Genomic DNA, 21,439 nt, shown 5'->3' with positions numbered 1-21,439 from the left:
ACATCCATGTTTGTTGCTGCTCTTTTCACAATAGCTAAGAGATGGAAGCAACCTAAGTGTTCCTCAATCGATGAGTGGATAATGAAAATGTGGTTCATTTATATGATGGCATTTTATTCAACAGTAAAGAAAGATGAAATCGTGAAATTTGCAGGTAAATGGATGGAACTAGAATCTGTTATACTAAGTGAAGTAACACAATCTCAGAAAAAAATCGGCATATGTTCTCCCTCATATGTGGATCCTGGAACCAAATCCTGATAAGTGAGTATGTATCCAGACATAACTACAGGAACCAGGATAATGGAAAGGAAACAGGGAGGTAAAGGAAAAGAAAGAACCTGAAAGAGAAGAACAGTAGGAAACAGGCCTTAATAAGGGAGATATGGATAAAAACTGGGTTAGTTTAAGGGAGGGGGTGGGAAGGGTATACAAGTAACCTAGGTGATAAAGGGAAAGAAGGAGCTCAAGAGAGGTAGGACTATAGGAGAAAGGTATTATTAAGGGATAAAGGGGGAAATGGGGGCACCTTTAGTGGGAAACCATGATGGATGGGTGAGACAATGCAAAAGATAAATAATGCCCAGCTAGTTTTGAAAACCAGAGGGAACCATATTACTCCAACAACCTACTGACAAATTATACATTCCAGATCAAGAAATATATGTCTAGGTAGGGTTTATCTGTGAACAATTGATCTTTGTCCATAATTTATCTACATGACACACAGTAATTAAAAGGTCCAGACTGGTGGAACTAACCTTCTTGGATGTTTAACAGACATACTTTGAGGCCTATAATAATTTGGTCAGAGGGACATAAAGGACAGTTTTTGCTCCTTGCCCCCCTAAGTCGACTAGTTCCAGGGGACTATGAGCATCTCTCAAATGTCCTGTAATTGTGGTGGGTCACCTGTCCTCTTGATCAAGGAGGTTCAGGAGACTCCCCCAGATGGACTTGAACCAGTCCAGTCTACAAAGAGGAGGGTCAACACAGAGGAATCATTTCCTCCATGCTTCCAAGCGAAGCCAACCATGGTTGAGCAGGACCTTTGACTTATCTTCACATAGGTGGAACTGGTAAAAGAAAGGGGCCAGGGGCTCCTCCTAAGCCCATGTGACCCCTGAGGAACAGATCCTCAAATGACCTAAAGAGTAAAAATAAATTGATTTATCTTGGCCAACTGTATGGCCTTAAACATTCAAAAGGAATATATAACCAGAGATTAAAGGGGCCAATATAATTTTTTAAGAGTCTATATGCATAGCTAAAGGCTACATAACAAGCAACAATGCCAGATAGGAGATACCTTCTTTTGAGTTGTTGGCCAGGGTGGCCAAAGGGACTCCCAGATAGTAACCCAGCATAGAACTGGGAAAATGAACAGCAGACCCCAATCTTATCTAAAGGAATATTGACAACTGATTGCTGCTAGATGAGGAACAGCTGACCTTCCTAAAACAAAGACCCCTAGATAGGCTGACTAGATTCACCATATGGACAAGTAGCGGGGAATGGGTGGGGTGCCAACAACACAGCAGACAGTAGCAGGGATAATAGAGTATAAGGGCTCTAGTCAGGGAAGGGAGGCTATGGGAGGGTGCCATCTGGGAAGTTGGTGTATAGTCGAATAAGGTGGTGTGGGATGTTCTGTGTGATACACACACACACACACACACACACACACACACAATCAACAAATTTTAAAAAATGTATTATATTTGAGGACGAAGCATGGAAATTTATGTCAATTATTAGAGGTGATAAACATTACCATTGAAATATACCCAATGACTTTATAGACATACACAGGTGCCAAGGACCAAAGTGCAATCAATTATGACTAGTAATAATTAGATACATACAGATTAGAGAGGCAGGCACCAACAGCTCAGTGTTAGTAGTGAAAACAATGAGTCTTTCTGCAAGGAACAATATATTCTAAAATGAAATGGAGATCTTTTTTAAAAACTGATTCAATTTTATGTCTTACAGGGCTTATACTGAGTTCAATCTTGTACAACTGTATTAATTCAACTGTGAACCTAGAAACTTACAGCCACTCGTGAAAGAGATGTACTCTTGCTCTGGAATGTGTTACTGAATATGTTAAAGCTATAGTGAAATGCTTCTTCTATTCATGTAGTTATCAAAAATTTTAAAAAATGATAAAAAAGATAGCCATATTCTTTAGTGGTGTAGCCACTGGTAAGTTTCCCTTGCTCAAGTAAAAAGCCCACCCATTCAGCCAGCCATCATTAAATGCCACAAACAGACAGACAGATGGACAGACATGAAAAATATGAGGAGACTTGTTGGGAAAAAGAAGGAGTTTGGTGGGAAGGGGAGGGGATCACAGATGATAGTGGGGGAGAATATGATCAAAGCATATTATATATATATATATATATATGGAATGAAATTGTGAAAGAATAAATTCGATTAAAAACCCACAAGATTTCTTTTAAATGGAATGGTGGTATGTAGCTTTTGGATTTGGTTGATTTTGCTCCAAATATTTGTGATATTCATTCATATTCTTGTGCATATTAATCAGTATAAAGACACTGGATAACATTCTGTCCTATGTTTACACTGTACTTCATTCTTTCTGTTGCAACATTGGGATATTTATAGTTTTTGTTATTAAGAGTAAAGTAGCTTAGGGTCTGGGGAGATGGATGGGTCAGTTGATAAAGTCCACTTGTCATGTAAGGATGAGGACCTGAGTTTGGATCCCCAGCATCCATGTAAATCATGGGCTTGGCAGTAGGTCTGTAATCCCAGTTCTGGGAAGACAGAGGTAGGAGATCACTAGGACTTGATAGTCAGCTAGTCTAGCCAATCAGTAAGCCCCAGGTTCAGTGAGAGACCCTGTCTCCAAAAATAAGGTGGAGAGCAAGAGAAGAAGACATCCAATATTGACGTCTAGCCTCCACACAGCGTGCACACATGTGTAGACATATGTACTCAGACAGACACACAAAAAAATTAAGTAGTTATGAACAATCTTTCTTTTTGGTGGGCATATAAATTTCTCTGAATATTCTCTTACCTAGAGAAAATCTAGAGTAGGATTATAGAATTTGTGCATCTTAACTTTCCTGGATTCAAATTCAAATTTCTCTTGCATGAATTTGCATTTCAATCAGCAGCGTGTGAGAGTTACCCATTCTCCTTTCCACTGAACAGTAAACAGGCAAGGCAGCTTTTCTCCTACAGGAAGACTTAAACTAAGTTCAAGAGAATGTGGCAAAGCCAGCTCTCACATGGTCCTGCCTCTCATTCAAGAGAAATGTGCAGAGGACCATACCAGCTCCATGGGGACAGCAGTTATTCAGGGTAGCAGTGCGAATTTGGATTGCCAGCCTGGGAGGAGTGTAGGGACAAAGTGAGGAGTGTGGAAAGCCAGTCGGGAAAGTGCTATTGAATTTGGATAAAAGGTTGGGTTGCTCTGGCTGGCTGGTGAGGCTTTCAGGGATGGATTCCAGCTCATTCAGGGAGCTGGAGGATCTTGGGTAGAAGGGTAGATCCACGAATTCCATGTTTAGATGTTTCAGGCTTCATTTGATGGTTATCCCGACAGAAGAGCTGTTGCTGCTTTGTCCTTCCAGGCACACAAGGTAGGAAGCTCTTCCTGTGTCCCTTCCCGTGGACTTGACCTTGCAGATCGATCTTATGGATAGAGAGTTGACATAGTCAGGGATGATCAGTAGCCTACTGTCAGCGCACAGTGAGACATGCCCTGGAGGAGTTTAGGTGCCAGTTTTCTGGGCTGGAAGCTGTCTAAGGAGCATGGGCTAGTCACTTTCCTATTGCTGTGACCATAGAACCCAACAGGAGCAACTTAAGGGAGGAAAGATATATTTTGGCTCATGTTTTCAGAGGGTTTCCATCCATCATGGGAGAGAAGGCATGGTGGAACAGCTGTTACAGTAAGGTAGCTGCATGTGGCAGAAGCTGTCTACATCATGGATGCAGAGAGAGAGAGCGAGAGACAGACAGACTGACATACACAGAGAGAAACGGGGGGGGAGGGAGGGAGGGAGAGAGAGATATCAAGGACTAGGTTATAATCTTCAAATGCCTGCCCCTGGTGACATACTTCTACAAGTTAGGCTCATACCTTCAAGATTCCACAGCCTCCCCAACTGCCAGGTAGGGAATAAGCTTTCAGAACAAGAGCTGTTAGTGAACCCTTCAGATTCAAACTGCAACAGAGCATGTTTTTGTTTTTGGACTCAAATTCATGATTCTTCTGCCTCAGTCTCCCTAGTGCTGGGATTACAGATGTCTCCCCTCATGCCCAGTGAGGAAGCTGTCTAGGTACATAGGGGAAAGCGCAGTCTATAAATATTTGAAAGCATTAGGTGTTACTTGTCAAGACAATTGGAACACCTGTACCAAGTAGCTGTTGGTGCATCCTAATAATGGTAAAAATGAGGGAGTTTTCAGGTCTAGCCCTGTCCAGGCTACTCATGGTTGACTGGAAATCAGGCATGATTTCCTGTGGCCTGTAGGACTGCATATGTCCCAGGATAGTTATGGGTTTGGAACCCAACACATTTGTAGATGACACATCATATTGCAATGTCAAAAGGTTGGCTACCCCTGAATGTTTAGGCCTTTGTGGATAATGCAGAGATTTCTAGTTGATGAGTGAGATGGCAGAGCTTAGCTGGTTCTGATTATATTTTCAAAAACATATCAAATACTTTTGCTTTCTTCCAATGTTATCACCATCACTTTAGTTGAAGACACCATAATCTATGTCTGTTGGCATATTCCAAAGCCTCTTTTTTTCTAGTGCTGGGGTTTGAACCAGGCTCATGTATACTAGGAAAGTCCTCTATGACTGAGCTGTCTCCCCAGGCTTCCACTAACCTCTTTATTGCCCCCCCCATCAACTTTGACCTCAGGTTCATTTCACAGGACCCTATGCATTTGACCTGCCTTCAAATGTTGAGGTTTCAGAAGAATGTGTCTCAAAACAGATAATGTGGATACCAGAAAACTTGCTAGAGGGGCACATGTAGAAGATTCAGACTCCAGTCCTAGAACACTCAAACTAGCTTGTTTGGTGATTAAGCCATTGTTCCTCTAACTGCCCTCAAGTTTCAGTTTCCTACTCTGTGAATAAAAGCATTGGGATAAACTAGGGAGTCTTTTAGGACCTATTTGTGAGTCTAACATTCTGTGATATTCTATGGGACTGATTTAGAGGGAGTTTCTTGAGTTCTTGCTGGAGATGGAGTGAAGGCCCTGAGGTCTGTCTTTCTTTCTTTCTTTCTTTCTTTCTTTCTTTCTTTCTTTCTTTCTTTCTTTCTTTCTTTCTTTCTTTCTTTCTTTCTTTCTTTCTTTCTTTCTTTCTTTCTTTCTTTCTTTCTTTCTTTCTTTCTTTCTTTCTTTCTTTCTTTCTTTCTTTCTTTCTTTCTTTCTTTCTTTCTTTCTGTCTTTCTTGAGACAGGGTCTCCTTGTAACCCCAGCTGTCCTGGAACTCACTGTGTAGACCAGGCTGGCCTTGAACTCACAAAGATCTGCCTGCCTCTGCCTCCCAAGTGCTGGGATTAAAGGCGTGCGCCACCACACCGGCAAGGTTTTATTTCTATTACCTCTCCTCACTTTGCTCTCTGAGATGCCTGGCATCTTCAAAGACAGTTCCCATATATGAGGCAGAACCATGAAGATGTTCCCGGAGCAGTTCCTCATTTCAGCAGGTGTGCCAGAGGACTGAGGCTCCCAGGAGGGGATGGGAAGTCTGTGGTTTGGTTTCACAGTACTGTTGTAGGCTCTTGTTCTCTGTGGGTCCGTAGAAGCCACCAGATCCAGTCCTGTTGGTAGAAGATAAATCTGTCAGTTCCATAGAGTTGTGTTGCCAATTTTGTAGGATTCTGAGTGGTGGATGTAGACGTATATATTTGAATAGTTACGCTTTTTAAAATGCAAGAATTATAGCATGGAACTCTACATACACATTGCATAAATATCAGTTTCCTAATTTTGATAGTATACCTTAGTTAGGTAAGATGCAAACACTCATGGAAACCATATGATAGCTCTGAAGGTTGACTCTGTTCTACCATTGCAATTTACTGTGAGCCTTTTTTTCATAGATTAAAAATATGTGGAAACCTTTCAAGTGGTTGATAAGAGTCTCTAAGGATGACTCCATTATTGTTTGAGCTGAGGCTTTTTTCCCCCCTAAACAAAATACAGTTACTATATAGTGCAATGGATTTTCACAATATTGACTATTAAGTCTGTGTTGTGTTTGATCACAACCAAGGTCAACTTTTGCACTCATTGTGTGTGCTGGTCCTTCTGGATTCCTGGTTTCCACACTGTGCCCCACTTTTTCCTTCTCAGGCCTCCTTGACTCTGGAATGTTCATTCAGACAAAGGGCTGAAAAGTAGTTTAGTTAATCCCCTCTCAGATCTTTGAGGGGAGTGGGTGGAATAGAAGATGGCCCTGTAGTGATTTTTGGATTCAGTTCATCCAGAATCTATTCTGTAAAAGAACTTGTGGGTTGGGGATGCAAAGGAAAGGTGAAGGGCTCTGAAAGGGAAGAAGAAAGATTGAAAAATGATACGTGCAATAGGCAGAATAATGTACCCTACCTTCCTGAAGAGGCCCACACCCTCTGCCCAGAGTCTGTAAGCATGTTAGCTTATATGGCAAAGGGAATTAAAGCACTGATCATTAATACAAGGACACTATCATGGCCTATTCTGATGACTCAATGTAGTCACAAGGGTTCTTAAAGGTAGCATAGAGAGGCAGGGAAAGTAGAGGGATGGCAGCTGGGTGCTCCAGGACTGACTTTGAAGATGGAGGAAGGGATCATTAGTTAAAGAGTGGGTGGCCTATGGAAACTAGGAAAAACAAGGAAATGTGTTCACCGGAAAGCTTCCAGGGGAGCACAGTCCTGCTGGCACCTTGATTTTAGTCTAGGCAGATCGGTGTTGCATTTCTGATCTATAGAAATACAAAATAATAAATCTGCGCTATTTTAAGCTACTGGATTTTACATAGCACAACGGAGTTCAGATACAATACTGATACAACAGAAAACAAACCCACTACTGCAGCAATAAGATTTCAGGCTCTAGAAAGTCCTGCGACTGGGTGGTGCAAAATCTGAGGTCATGGGTACTGTGTGGGAGTTTATGAGGCAGGGTCTGAGGAAGAAGGTGAAAGCTGTAGAATCAGAATCAGGGCCGATGTGATGACTTAGGGGATAAAGGTGCCCATTTTCAATGACCTGTGTTCCAATCTCCAAGATCTACATGGTGGAAGAAGAGAGCCAACTCCCCTCAAATTGTCTTCTGGCCTCCGTGTGTACTATTGTGTGCTCACACACGACATTCACAAGATAAACACATGTAATTTAAAAATGAAGAAAAAAGCCGGGCGTGGTGGCACACACCTTTAATCCCAGCACTTGGGAGGCAGAGGCAGGTGGATCTCTGTAAGTTCAAGGCCAGCCTGGTCTACATAGCGAGTTTCAGGACAGCTGGGGCTACGGGGAGACCCTGTCTCAAAAAGACCATTAAAAAAAAAAAAAAAAAAAGAAAGAAAAAAAAAAACCTTAGGAAAAAAAAATCAGGTTTAGCATAGGTAGTCCTAGAAGCAGATTTGGGGATTCAGGATTGACGAGTAAAAACAGCACAGAGGCAAGACTTTGATGGGGAAAGTGCATGTGGCCATGGTGGGTTTGTATTAGGTTGAGGAACAGAGAACGGGGGAGGAAGTATGGATTTTAGACATTTTGCTACCTGAGTTGTTTGACAGGGTAAATCTTGAAAATTCCTGGTCTTAAGTTTTCTCATGTGTAAAATGAAGGACTCAGAGTATTGGAATCGTTTTCTAGATTGAAATAAACTATGTGATTCAATAAAAGGTGAGTTCTTTAGAAATGACGTGATTGTGGTTACGTTTCAGCTTACCATGTCACGAGGCCAACATCTTGTGTGCAGCCCAGTCTAGAAACTGTGGTAACAGTGGAATATGGCTTCCCCCTCAGCAGAGGAACTGTGCTCCACCTGTGAGTATTTGTCATAGTCTTAAATGTACATGTGATGACCATGGCAGATATAAGTTCCCAGTGATCAGACTATAGAGTTGTATATATCGGATGCTTTTTATGATGACAAGTTCAGTCTTCCCAAACTGTCATTTCTTGTGGTTTTGGGCAGAGAAGTAATGATTGCATATTTATAATGGGCCAAGAGAGAAGCAGAGGGCTATGAATCCTCAGATCTCTCAGCTCTGAAGCACTAAGTATTCCAGAAACCTGAAACACTGAATTCAGTAAAAATGTCGTTGCATTCTGTTTGATTTTGTACACTTTTCAGTTTCTCACAAACCTTTTACTGACAGAGCATTGGAGCATCTGCCAGTGATAGGGCAACCAGAGGGTTTGGCAGCTTGTGGGTGGGAGTTTCAGGGTTTGGGGACTTGGCTGCAGTTAGATTGGGCTGTTGGAGTGGGTGGATGAAACTGTGTATTGATGATGGTCTTTGCTTTTCCTAAATCACAATTGCATCATACGAGAGAGCTGGGTCTATGTTGAGCGTTGCAAAAGCCTCCTGGGAAAAGGGCAAAACTGGTTTGAGTGCGTAAGAAATTTATTTATGGCAATCATGGTATCAAACTGAGATGGGAGACTGTTGAGAATCTGGACTGCTTTCTGGTAGAGGGAAACAAATCCATTTTACTTTTGTAAGTAAGAAACAGAGTCGAATCACTTTGTAGTGAGAATGATTTTTTTAAAGTCTTTTTGTGCTTTTCATAGGGCAGCAGATAGGATATTCTTGTTATACTAATTAAAATAAGGATGGGTTCTGGAAAGAAATATCAGCGAGAAAAAAAGACAAAGAAAGAATAAAACTGAGCAGAAAGGAAAGAGCCAGCTTCACAGGAGGAGGGAGGATGTCAGGCATGGCTGGCCAGGTTTACTCATGACTCATCTGCACCACAGAGCAGTATGGCTGCCTCTCCTGGAAACTCAGGGTCACAGCTCCCTGTAGGTTTAAGATGACTCACAATGATGGGTCTCAACTCAGGTTCACCCACCAAGCAAAAATACAACTTCTTTCTTTGATTCAATTTTATTTTTAAACTTGTACTCTGATTCCTGGCTATTGCTTTAAACAATAGAAGGGAAATTGTATTAGATGTTTATATCTTTTTCAGGTAAAATTAGAAAACCGGAGTTCACCCATCATCCTTGCACATTGTCCTTTAAAATGGGTCACTTTGAGGAAGGTTCTGGAAAGAGTTCTTGAACTGTACTATGTTGTAATGTGACCTATCTATTGATAACTCAGGTGGGATAGTTTAAGAACTTTACTTTCCCATATCACTTCTTTCCACCCTCTTTTTGCGGAATCTTCTTTTTCTCCCTTTTACAACTTTTTTAATTTTTAAGTTTTAATTGAAGTACGATTGATCTAAAAAAGCTGAAGATGTTTGAAGAGTATGCTTGAAGAGTTTTGACATAAGTATATGCCCAGGAAGTCACCATTACAATACAATAACGATCACTCCCAGCTCCCAGTGCCCTCCTTAGTCCAGCTCTTTCTTCTCCCAGTTCCCAGACCCCTGAGCTGCCTCCTATCACTAGAGACGAGTCTGCATTTTCTACAGTTTCATAGAGATTGAATCACACAACATGTACTATTTAAATTCTGGCTTTTTTCACTCACTATAATTATTTGGAGATCAAGCCTTACCGTTGAGTATATCAGTAGCTCATTCCTTTTAATTTTGATGGCATTTTATTGAAACTAACCAGCCAGAACTATAGTTTTGATTAATTTTGCACACAAGATATCTCTTTATTTATTCATTTTAGAAATTCCTTGTACTTTATTAAGTTTTAAAGCAGTTACAGATTTACAGCAAAATTGAGAGCAAGAGATTTCCCATATGCCCCACAATCCCACATGTGCGTAACTTTCCCCACTACAACATCTTCCAATGGAGCAACAGCATTTGTTAGAACTGATGAGCGTATGTTGACACATCAGTACCTAAAATCCATAGTTTACACCAAGGCTCAGTCTTGGTGTTGTACATTTTTTGAATTTAGACAAACATAAAGAGATACTTATCTACCAAGAGTATCATATACGGTATTTCACCGTCCCCCAAACCGTCTGTGCGCCCTCTCTTCTCCTTAATCCTCAGCAACCACGTACATCCTGATCTCATATTCAATTAAAAGTTCTTCCCTCAACAAGAGGCAAGGAAGGGGCACAGAGGGAAAGGACAGCAGAGAGGAAGAGCCTTCACAGGAAGAAGAGGGAAGGGAGGGAACAGGGGAGCACGCTGCTTCTCAGCTTTCTGTCCTCCTGCTTTCTCTGTGCACGTCAGCCACCCAAGGTTGGAGTGGGATTCTTTGGATACAGGAGGTAACAATAGTCTCATATATTTGGCCACCTGCTGGTTTGGGGAAGGTGCCCTGCTCTGGCTCTGGTCACTGTAGTTCTAAGCTGCGTCTGGTGGCCACTGCTGATGTGATGGTCTCCATCCTCTATCAATAGGAGCTTCCTTGGAGAAGAGCATGGTTCATACACCAGATCCCTTGCTGGTAGAGTGTCACTTTATTTTTCTTGGCTGTCTACCCTTTTGTCCTTCTATGATGGAAACCACATATCTGGTCTTTCATTTGACTGTGCTCTCCTGTTTGCCAGTGGCCTTTTAGTATTATGGGACAAGTTGACATTTTGTTTGTTTGATTTTGCTTTAACCTGTCAATTCTTATTCCTAGAAAGGCCATAGAAAATAATGGTTTATAAAAAATAATATAAGGCTCTGCTTACTTTAGTATTGATTTGTTTCCAAGGAAATATTTGATTGTTGTAGCCAATGCTGTAAATGCAATAAGACTTTGTATTTACATTGTTTATTATAACAGGGATTTATTATGTAAGTAAAATCACAACTTTCCCATGTACTGAATGTAATCAAAGCCCTGGGTGTGCAAGGAGGCAGAGCGGACACTTTGGAGTCAAAATGCCACAGACCACAATCAGCAGTTGTGAGGCTGGGAAGCGTTTCATGTCTCCCCCACAAGTAAAACAGAAAGAGAACCACTGCTTCACTACTTCATCTCAGGGATTGTAAGCACGCCCATGAGTTTATATGACGCCTGGACCAGGAAAAGCATACAAGAAGGTTGGCTATATTTGTCACCTCTATAGTATAGATAACATCCTGCTACAATGTGTATGTCAGACTGGGCAGGGGAAGGTAGGACTGGGCATTCTGCTAGACCAAAAGAACATATACCGATCACACAAGTGGGAAAGGAGTCAAGTTTAGAACACACAAAAAGCTTGATGAGGATGGGTCTGAAAGGCAAGGTCCAGAATCATTCCGGGGAGTATCTGATCTGGGCCCAAAGACGGGAACGAACTGGGACCTCTGACAGCAATGCTTCTTTAGGGAAGGAGGATATAGCCAGTCCTCTAGACCTTGCTCCCGTGCTAGAGGGAATCTTCAAGTGTTCTTCCTTATGATCAGCACGTCTCACTTCCTGTGTCTCTTTTGTATTAATTCTGGTAGGGGTGAAGAAGAATTAAATATTTTTAAAAAAATTACTGCTAATTGGGTAGGTAAAAATTCTTATTCAGGGGCTGGAGAGATGGCTCAGCAGTTAAGAGCACTGACTGCTCTTGCAGAGGACCCAAGTTCGATTCCCAGCACCCACATGGTGGCTACGAACTGTCCTTAACTCCAGTTTCAGGGGAATCTGAAGCCCTCTTCTGACCTCTGTGGCATTGCACGACACAGGTGCACTCACATCCATGCAGGCAATGCACTCATACACATAAAATAAAAATAATAAATAAAATATTTAAAAAAATTCTTCTTCAAATTTTTATTTGTGATAAGTGGGCTTTGCCATGTTCCCACGATTGTTAACTGCGTTGGCCTGGTGTTTGTGCCACTTGTAACTTGTTTCTCTTACTGATCTGCACATACTCAGGAAATATCGATTCTTTGTCAGTTATATTTACTGTGTCTTTTCCCATTTGTATTTGTCTTTTGGATTTTGATTTTGCACTCTCAGGGTATATGAAACTTCACTAGTTTTACATCATTAAAGGTATAAATCTTCCACTTTGAAAATCCTTGCATGACTTTTAAAACGTCTGCCATAATTTTTTCCATTGCAGATTTTTTATCTATAATTTTTATGTTTTACTACAGGCATCGTAAAGCTTGATTTTTGTATGTAACTCTGCTATCCATCTGAAATTTGTTTATAGGAGGTGCAGAAACACATTTGCAGCAGCATGCTTATGGAGATCTTTTCTTCCACTCTGAGTGGTGATCTTTTGTCATATAGTAAACTTGGGTATTATAAGTGCTGTTTGTGTATAATGTCTATAACTGAGTTCAAAAACATCAGAGGGATTTGTTCTTGCCTCTCAGGGCTTTTGGGTATGGGAAGGTGAATCCTGGGTTTCTGGGTTATTTACTTGTGGCATCTCTTTTGGACAGCCTGGTTTTCCAATATAATATAAAGTCAGTGTTTTCAGGGTATAATTATCAAGTAGTATTACAGTTCATTCAAAATTATCTATAAATATTAGTCTTTCTGATCTGGCCAAAGTGAAGCACCATTGGTTTTGACAAGACACAGTAGATATCATGTTCAGTTTCACGAGGAGGAGAGAAAATTGAAGAGAAAGTGTGCTTGATATTCTCTGTATAGCTACTGTTTATCATGTTATATTTGTTACTATGAGTAATTCATGTCTGTGCTACACTTCCAATGAGCAAATTCAATTTTCCAATCGAAAAAAGTTACCCTTTCATCAAGTTCCTAATTCTTCCATTATCATCTTCATCCATCATATAAAGGCGAGTGGTGAGAACTCTGAGACTGAACATGGTGAAGACCGGTAGGGATTTGTCTTCCTTAATTTCACTAATAGATTTTTATCTCTTCACTTTAACAATGATGTATCTGTCTACACACAAGGCTGTATTTAGCTGGTATACATGTTCGAAATTAAACTGCTTCAGATCTGATTTTAGAATATTTAATTCTCTAGACATTATTTAGCAAGTAACCCTGTTCATTCAAGCATGCCTGTCTCTGGACAAAGGTCCTTGCTTGGTGATATTCAATCTGAGTTTTGTAGCTTTTTGGTTATGCTAGAGGCTCAGTTTCACACTAGAATCCTCTGAGATCACCATAGCTTTTTCAGCAACTGAGCATCTTATCTAATCTCTGCCTCCGTTTGGATTCTTAGTCTTTTGAATGTAGAAGACCCAAAGAAACATAATAATTCTATTGCTATGGAGCGGAATATTAACATTTGCCAATTGTTTCTTGAATTTCTTGTGCAAAGTGCAGTGAATTTTTTTTTTTTTTTACTAGCTCCCAAGTCTCCTAGTGGGATAGACACTGATTTTTCTAGACTTCAGTAAGTTTCCAAACCATTGCACATCTTCTTTCATTCCACACAAGCAGGAATACCAGCCACTTTGGGAAACATATCCAGCTGAGGCTTGATGCATGGACGCTATGGATAAAGGAGATATATTGGAATCTAAGACTCTAGATTTCGTGAAGTTACAGAAACAGCAACAGAGAGTTTCTGTGGAAAACAGGCAGGTTTATGAGGCTTAGGAACAAGACATAGTAATGGGAGAGATACAAGGCTGTGTGATGTAGGGAAAGACAGACGCCTATTTCTGGAGTTTTGCATTTTCTAGAATTTGTGAAAAAGAGAGTTTTTTTTCATAACTTTACCTAATGTGTCAGAGATGTCTTTATTTGGTTCAGGATAGGATGGAAAAAGTGGTAGAGCCCACTTCAAAGCCTGATAACATGAGGATCATGGCTGAACAACCCAGGAGGCAGGTCCCAGCCCCTGGAGATGTTATTCTGACTGAACTTTCAAGGCCTGGTAAAGAGATGACTAGGAAGAGAGTAAACAATTATGAAAAGGGCTGGTCCAGCTAAGCATCACTTGTTAATTCAGAGCTTGAAATTCTATTTGATTCTGATGAGGGAGACTTCTGTTTTCTTTTCTTTGTTCCTTGAGGCAGAGGTGAGGATTTAGTGAGCATCTTGCTCCATTTGAAGTATGATCAGTTGAAACTGAGAGAATCAAGTCTTGATGGTGGCAAATCCCTAAAGAGAGGCAGGAGGGTGGGAAACCCAGGGTTAGACATGGGAATCAAGGCTGAGAAGTACTAAGGGATGGAGAGGAACAACAGATGCGAAGAATCAAGCACGCTAACATGGCACAGGAGGAGTCAGGACCTAGGAGACAGATTTTGTTCCAGGTTTTAACTTTTAAAAGAAAAGTAGCACACGTTATATGACACAACGACTCTTCCTAGATAATGTAAACTAAGACTTGATATCTAGAAGTTTAATTATTAATATAGATTAAAGGCTAAAATATAACTATAGTGCATGTTTGTGAACATTCCCTGCAAACTTTTCTCAAATTTTAGGAATGAAAGCACATCTTAAATCAATCAATCAATCTATCAATCTATCAATCTATCAATCAATCAATCAATCAATCAATCTATCTATCTATCTATCTATCATCTATCTATCTATCTATTAATCATCTATCTATCTATCATCTATCTCTATCATCTATCTCTATTATCTATCTATCTATCTATCTATCTATCTATCTATCTATCTATCTGTCATCTATCTATCATCTATCATCTATATCTATCTATCCTCTATCTATCTATCTATCTATCTATCTCCCATTCCCCTTCCTCTGACTGTGTCTCTTTTCCCATTCCTTTCCTTATAATTTGTCACCCTCTACTGGCTGGTCGTGCCATGCTCTTATTGCAGGGCTTTCCATTCGTCTCCTCACCTTGAAAAACACACCAATGTGTCAGAAAGTCCTTTCCTTTCTCTGGGTATGGGACACTGTTCCCAGGGATAGGAACACTTGTCCCTTCCTATCTAGGACAGGAACTAGCCCTCTCCCTCCCTGGTGATCTGATTGCAGGAGGCTGCCTCCAGGGATTGGAAAGAACATGTTCTCAGGCCTTTCCTGATAAAGGATGCTTTCCTTGGTGATTGGTTCTGCACATTCTCGTTTTGGCACGATATATGCCTTTTCTCCTCCTCCCTCCTGCCCTTCCCTGTCTGGACTTTTAGCTGCCATCACTGCCTCTGCTCCCCATGAAGAGAGGATACTCATTGTCTCCTCTTGCTTGCTCAGTTCCTTCTCTATCTCCTTTGGGCTCTATACATAATCTGTCACTGTGGGGACTGCTCAGTCCAAGTCTGAGGGCCTCATGCCTCTTGTTTGACTTCTGAAATCCTTAAAACAACTAGGACTGACAGGTACAATCAGGCCAAAGCACTTAAAGTTCCTGTGCACCACTGTCTGAGCCCAGTACATGTTAGATAATGACTCTGTTTCACCAGACACCAGAACCTTAGGCTTCAATATTTTGAGAGATTTAAATAATTTCTGCCAATGTAGTGGCAAATGGTCCAAGCTCACTTATGTCCAAGCCTTTTTTTGATCTCCGTGCTAATCCCTCCTCTGTGCCTCTTATTTCTCTCATCAGGTTCTCCTCACCAAGGCTGCTTCATGGGACCCCAATCTGCCAGTTCCTACCCCCTCATGGGCCTCCACTCCCCCTCCCTATTCCCCTACCTTGGCCTTTGATCCTAACATAGCTGACGAACTTCCTCCAAGTAGGATTCAACCTCAATCCCTCCCTGCCCCTAGCATTTTGTATTTCTTCACTTTTTCCTCTAAAGCTTCCTTCTCCCAGCCATGTGGCTGCAAGTGAGCCACGCGTCTGACATCCCACGCAGGCTCTAAACCTGCATGGCTCCATTATCTATCTATCTATCTATCTATCTATCTGTCTATCTATCATCTATCTATCTTCTGTCATCTATCTTTCGATTTATACATACATACATACATATACTAAAGACTACATGTAACAGAAATCTATTTAGATGTATTAATATAGAGAGGGAGAAGGAGAGGGAAAGAAGGAGCAAGGGAGGGAGGCGGAAAGAGGAAGGCAGGAAGGAAGGGAGGAAGCAAGTGAAGGAGGGACGGGGAGGGAGGGAGACAGGAAGGAAGGGAGGGAGGGAGAGAGGGAGAGAGAGATATCCTGCTACTTTGGAAATTAATAGTTTAATATATGTGACAAAATTAGCTTGATTCCTTTCCCGATTATGTGCTTTTATTTTTGGCTTGCTATTTGCAATAAATGACTCAGAAACGGAAGTGAAAAAATCATTTTACAGTTTGGCTAGAGATTTCTTTTTCTCTCTGTTAGGGTTGTTGTAATTCTTACATAATATGAGTACAAATCTTTCCATGTTTGTTGGCTGTCTGGTGCTAGGTTTCTGTGTAAAACAACAATACCAGCCCCCTAACTTCCTTGCCTCTGTAATTACACGTAAACTTGTTTAAGATCATCAAGTACAATGATTCATCACCCCAAGGTGCTCTGCTAAAGGCTACATTGTTACAAGACTATTGTTCTCTACTGAATATATTTATTTTGAGCCTTGGTTAATTTTTTAATTTTAAAAATAAGCTGTATCTGTACTTATTATATAAGAAATAATAAACACTTCAATGCATTTATCTACTTTTAAGTTATTTTTCCTGATAGGAAAAGGCTATTATGTTCTTAGAAATGTCTGCTTAGATTTATTGCTGTCATCATTACTATCACTATCATCATCACTATCATCATCATTATCATCATCATCATCATCATCTGTTAGTACTGGTCTGTTTCCACAACTAATCGTTTCATTCAAGGATTACGGTAATGTCCAGTAACATTTATAAATAGTATGTTCTAAATAACAGAGTCTCTGCTTTAAGGAAAAGAGAGAAAGATGAATAATGGTCAAAGTTACAGGCAGTTATTAAATTTCAAATGGCCTAGTTATCAAATTTTGCTTGTAAGGCAGTTTGCTTAAACTTAGAGTTTCTTTTACTGGTTAATAAATGGTAGACAAGGCTATATATGGGTGGATATATACCCAGCTTTTATCTCTCAAACCTATTAAAGAGCTGAAACTTTGTGTGCTTCTCCTTAACCCTATGAGAGAGTTTGAATCTACTGGTAAGAACTGTTGGACTCAACAGAGTCTTCTAGTATAGTTGAAGAGTATCACTTCTCTTTCTGTAGTCCTTATCCATGCCTTCAAGAAGATATGAAGATATATTTATATCTGACATTATGAGATGGATTGTGTTTCCCACAAAGATATGTTGAAATCCTAATCCTAGAGACCCGTGAATATGACTTTATTTAGAAAGAGGGTCTTTGCAGATGCAAAAACTTTAAGGTGAGGTAATTTTGGATTGCGGTGGGCTCTACTTTATCAGGAGAGGTAAATTTGACAGGAGATAAAAAGACATGACAATGGAGGCAGAGATTGAGGTGTGGGGTCAACAAATCAAGGAGAGCCAAGATTGTTGGAAACTACCAGATGCTAGAAAGAGGCATAGAAAGATCCTTCTCTGGAGCCCTCACAAGCAGTGTGGCCTTGCTGATACCTGAGTTTAGCATATAGTAAGAAATTATATTTATCTAGGAATGTGACAGCCTTAGGATTTTCTCTGACCTATGACCTCTCCAACCATGCATATTTGACCATGTCTACAGTACTACATTATTTCCCTCCCACTGAGTGGACTTTAAGTCCAATTAGGTAGCTGTTGATTACCCCCAAGATAAAAGTGTCACTACTGCCCCAATTTAGTTTGCTGTTCTGGACATTGTTGTGGTTACTAGGACTTAAAGCTGGGGTTGGATCATCAATTGATATTCTCCCTTGGCAGCTTACATGGTGTTCTCCAAAACTATGAGAGCTAGCCCTCAGGGAGGTGACTTCCAGGTCAGTTCCAGTTCCATTGCTCCAAGTCCTCTGTCCAAAGTATGTCCTGTCTTCAGCAGTATAGGGCCTGACCTTCAAGTTCTGGGAGGTAATCAAGGACTGTGGCAATAGCCTGTGTGATTTTAGGAATCTCTTGAACTATCCTGGCCAACAACTTGAAGGGAGGTTTCTCCTGTCTGGCACTGTTTCTTGTTATATAGCCTTCAGCTATACACATGGTCACATGCAGAGACATTGTATGTGCATTTTTTCAGTTGGCTTTTGAACTAATACATTTCCCTATGATTTTCACACCAGCTAAGCGTTATTTATCTCTCCTCTCTCTGTGTGTCTAAGCCTCCCTCCTCTTTCCCCAGTTAAAGTACCCCCATTTCCCCATTTCACCCTTGATAATACTTGTCTCCTATGAGTCCCCCCTCTCTTAAGTTCCTTCTTTCCCTTTACCCCCGTGGTTCCTTGTATAGCCCTTGTATTCCCCTCTCATTTAAATAACAACATTTTGCCCATTTCCCCCTTGGTAACACCTGTCTCCAACCTTTCCTCTCTCTCAGGCTCCTTCTTTGCCTTTACCTCCCTGGTTTATTTCCATTTTCCTGGCTCCTGCAGTTACAGCAGGATATATACTTACATATAAGTATTTGATGCTAAAATCCACAAATGAGGGAAAACATACGTCATTTGTTTTACTAAGTTTGTGTTACTTCACTTAGTATAACAGTTTCTAGTTCCATCCATTTACCTGCAAATTTCATGATTTCATTTCTTTACCACTGAGTAGAACTCCACTGTGTAAATGTATCACATTTTCATTATCTACTCATCAGTTGAGGGTCACTTAGATTGCTTCCTTTCCTTAGCTATTGTGAAAAGAGAAGCTACAAACATGGATGTACAAGTGTCTCTACAGTAGGATGAGTCCTTTGGGTATATGCCAAGGGGTGGTATAACAAGATCATAGTAGATTCATTTTTAGGTTTTTTTTTTTTTTTGGTCTTTTTTGAGACAGGGTCTCCCTGTAGCCTCAGCTGTCCTGGAACTCACTATGTAGTCCCTAGTGCTGGGATTAAAGGCATGTGCCACCACACCCGGCCATTTTTAGGTTTTTAAGAGTTCTCCACACTGCTTTCCATAGGGGTTGCATGATTTTGAAATCTCACCTGCAGTGAATGAGCGTTCTCTTTTCCCCACATGTTCTCCAGCCTGACTGGGTGGGGTGAGACGAAATCTTAAAATGACTTTAATTTGCATTTCCCTAATTACGAAGAATGTTGACCACTTTTTAAGGTGTTTCTTAGACATCTTTATTTCTTCTTTTGAGAACTCTCTGTTCAGATCCATAGCCTATCTTTTAACTGGCTGGGCCATTTTTCTTGATTGTTTTGTTTTTTGAGTTCTTTATATAGTCTCGATATTGAACCTCTGTCAGATGTGTTGATGGTAAAGACTTTCTCTCACTCTGTGGGCTTTTCTCTTCCCCTTCTTGGTTGTTTCTTTTGCTGTGCAGAAGATTTTAATGAGGTCCCACTTGTTGATGGTTGACCTTAATTCCTAAGCAACAGATGTTTGATTTAGAAAGTCCTTTCCTACACCTATATCTTTTAGGGTACTGCCTATGTTTTCTTCTAATAGAGCTTTAGGTTTTCAAATGAGGTATTTGATCCATTTGGAGTTGACTTTTGTGCAAGTAAAAGGTAAGGGTCTAGTTTTATTCTTCTACAGGTGGAGATCCTGTTTTGCCAGCACCATTTCTTGAAGATGCTGTCTTTCCTTCAGTGTGTATTCTTGGCTCCTTTCTCAAATATTAGGAGGCTGAAATTGCATGTACTCATGTTTGGGACATCAATTATTTTCCATGTGTCTGTTTTTGTGCCAGTACTATGCTGTTTTTATTACTATAACTCTGCAATATAGTTTGAGATCTGTTATAGTAATCTCCCCAGCATTGCTTTCTGTGCTCAGGATTGCTTTGATTATCCAGGGTCTTTTGTGATTCCATTTGAATTTTAGGATTTTTTTTCTAATTCTGTAAACAATGTCCTGGGGATTTTGATTGGGATTGCATTGAATTTATAGATTACTTTTGGCAGGATGGTCATTTTTACAATATTAATTTTTTCAATCCATGAGCATGGAAGGTCCTTCCATCTCCTAGTGTCTTCCTAAAAATCTTCAAAGATTTAAAATTTTCATTGTAGAAACCTCTAATGTCTTTGGTCAAGTTCATTCTTAGATAAGGTTGCAGATTGATTTTGTAACCTGCCACTTTGCTGAAAGTCTTAATCATTTCTAGTTTTCAGGTGGAAATTTTGGGATTTCTTATGTATAATATCATATCATCTGTAAATAGGGACAACGTGACCTTTTCTTTTCCAATTAGCACTCCTTTAATTTCCCTCTCTTGTCTTACTGCTCTAGCAAGAGTTTCAAGCACTATATTAAAGAGGAGTGGAGATAGTGGACAGCCTTGTCTAGTTCCTGATTTTAATGGGACTCCTTCCATTTTTTTTTTCCATTTAGAATGATTTTTACCATGGGTTTGTTGTTTATAGTTTTAATTATGTTGAGGTATGTTCCCTCCATTCCAATTCCCTCTAGGATTTTTAACATAAATGCATGTTGAATTTTGTCAAAGGCCATTTTGGCGTGTATTGATATGACCATGTGATTTTTGTATCTGGGCCCATTTACATGATTTATGACAATTATTGACTTATGTATAGTGAACCATCCCTGTATCTCTGGAATAAAACTGGCTTGATCACGGTGGATGATCTTTTTGATGCATGTCTGTATGCAGTTTGCAAGTATTTTGTTGAGAAGTTGAGAATTTTTGCCTCTATATTCATTAAGTATATGGATCTTTTTTGGGAGTGTTTTGTTTTTACTTGGTTTTGGTACTAGATGATGCTAGCTTCATAGAAGGAGTTTGGGAGTTCACTGTCTGATTCTATCTTTTTTTTTTTTTGGGCCCAGAATGTGGAGAAGTTGAGAATTTTTGCCTCTATATTCATTAAGTATATGGATCTTTTTTGAGAGTGTTTTGTTTTTACTTGGTTTTGGTACTAGATGATGCTAGCTTCATAGAAGGAGTTTGGGAGTTCACTGTCTGATTCTATCTTTTTTTTTTTTTGGGCCCAGAAAAACCAGTTTATTTTTACTCTTAAGGCTGTTTGAGGATCTGTTCCTCAGGGGTCACATGGGCTTGGGAGGAGCTTCTGGCTCCTTTCTTTTACCAGTTCCGCCTATGTGAAGATAAGTCAAAGGTCCTGCACAACCATGGTTGGCTTCACTTGGAAGCATGAAGGAAATGATTCCTCTGTGTTTACCCTCCTATTTGTAGACTAGACACTGGTTCAAGTTCATCTGGTTGGGTCTCCTTGGCCTCCTTGTTCAAGAGGACAGGTGATCCACCACCATTATAGGACATTTTGAGAGATGCTCAAAGTCCACTGGAGCAGGTCAACCTAGGAGCGCAAGGAGCAAAATGTGTTCTTTATGTCCCTCTGACCAAATTATTATAGGCCTCAAAGTATGTCTGT

At 40.3% G+C, this 21,439-nt stretch overlaps 1 long non-coding RNA gene across 1 annotated transcript in view; it reads left to right on the top strand.

Moving 5' to 3' along the window:
• LOC115067496 overlaps positions 1 to 21,439 on the top strand; it is a 58,361-nt gene that overhangs the window by 27,495 nt on the left and 9,427 nt on the right. The window contains exon 2 of the long non-coding RNA XR_003846906.1: positions 7,943 to 8,045. This is a non-coding gene — a long non-coding RNA (uncharacterized LOC115067496). The remainder of the gene's footprint in view (positions 1 to 7,942; positions 8,046 to 21,439) is intronic.

This window comes from Nannospalax galili, unplaced genomic scaffold, assembly GCF_000622305.1.
Source record: "Nannospalax galili isolate Female #2095 unplaced genomic scaffold, S.galili_v1.0 scaffold125, whole genome shotgun sequence".
Lineage (NCBI taxonomy): Eukaryota > Metazoa > Chordata > Mammalia > Rodentia > Spalacidae > Nannospalax > Nannospalax galili.
This window is presented reverse-complemented; position numbering and strand designations above follow the sequence as displayed.